Raw genomic sequence first — 609 nt, 5'->3', positions numbered from 1 at the left:
ATCTTCCAATCTTCACTCTGAAGCTGCAATTTGAAACTCTCACTCCATTTTATATAAAGGTAGCTATTAAAAAACGTATGTATAAAAACCTTTTCTGTTACAGGGCAGAGGGGTTTTCCCCATCCCTTTGACGCTAGTGAAAATCCAGTGTCTGCTGTAATTCTGAGCCTCCTGCCAGCCGAAGAAAAGCTGGGTCGTAGGCAGGAGATTCCGGGCGCCGTGGTTCGCTCTGTGTCAGCAGGTACGGACAGGGGCAGCGTTAGCAGCATTGCTGGGAGATGGAGAGGGTGAGAGGGTCACGGAATCCCAGACTATCCTGATTTGAAAAGGATCCACTAGCATCGTGGAGTCCCACTCCTGGCCCCGCACAGGACACCGAGGAATGACACCATGGGCCTCAAGAGCGTTGTCCAAACGCTTCTAGAACTCGGTCATTCTTGGTGCAGTGCCCAGGGAAGGCTGTCAGAGGTCAGACACCTCACTGCAGTGCCCAGGGAAGGCTGCCAGAGGTCAGAAATCCCACTGTACTTTCGCCGGGTTTGGGGCATTTTTGGGGGAGCGCGGCGCGCGGGCGGCCGCAGCCCCGCCCCCGCTCTCGGCGAGCGGCAG

This window comes from Onychostruthus taczanowskii, unplaced genomic scaffold, assembly GCF_017590055.1.
Source record: "Onychostruthus taczanowskii isolate IOZ18803 unplaced genomic scaffold, ASM1759005v1 scaffold4, whole genome shotgun sequence".
NCBI lineage: Eukaryota > Metazoa > Chordata > Aves > Passeriformes > Passeridae > Onychostruthus > Onychostruthus taczanowskii.
Note: the sequence above shows the minus strand (reverse complement) of the source record.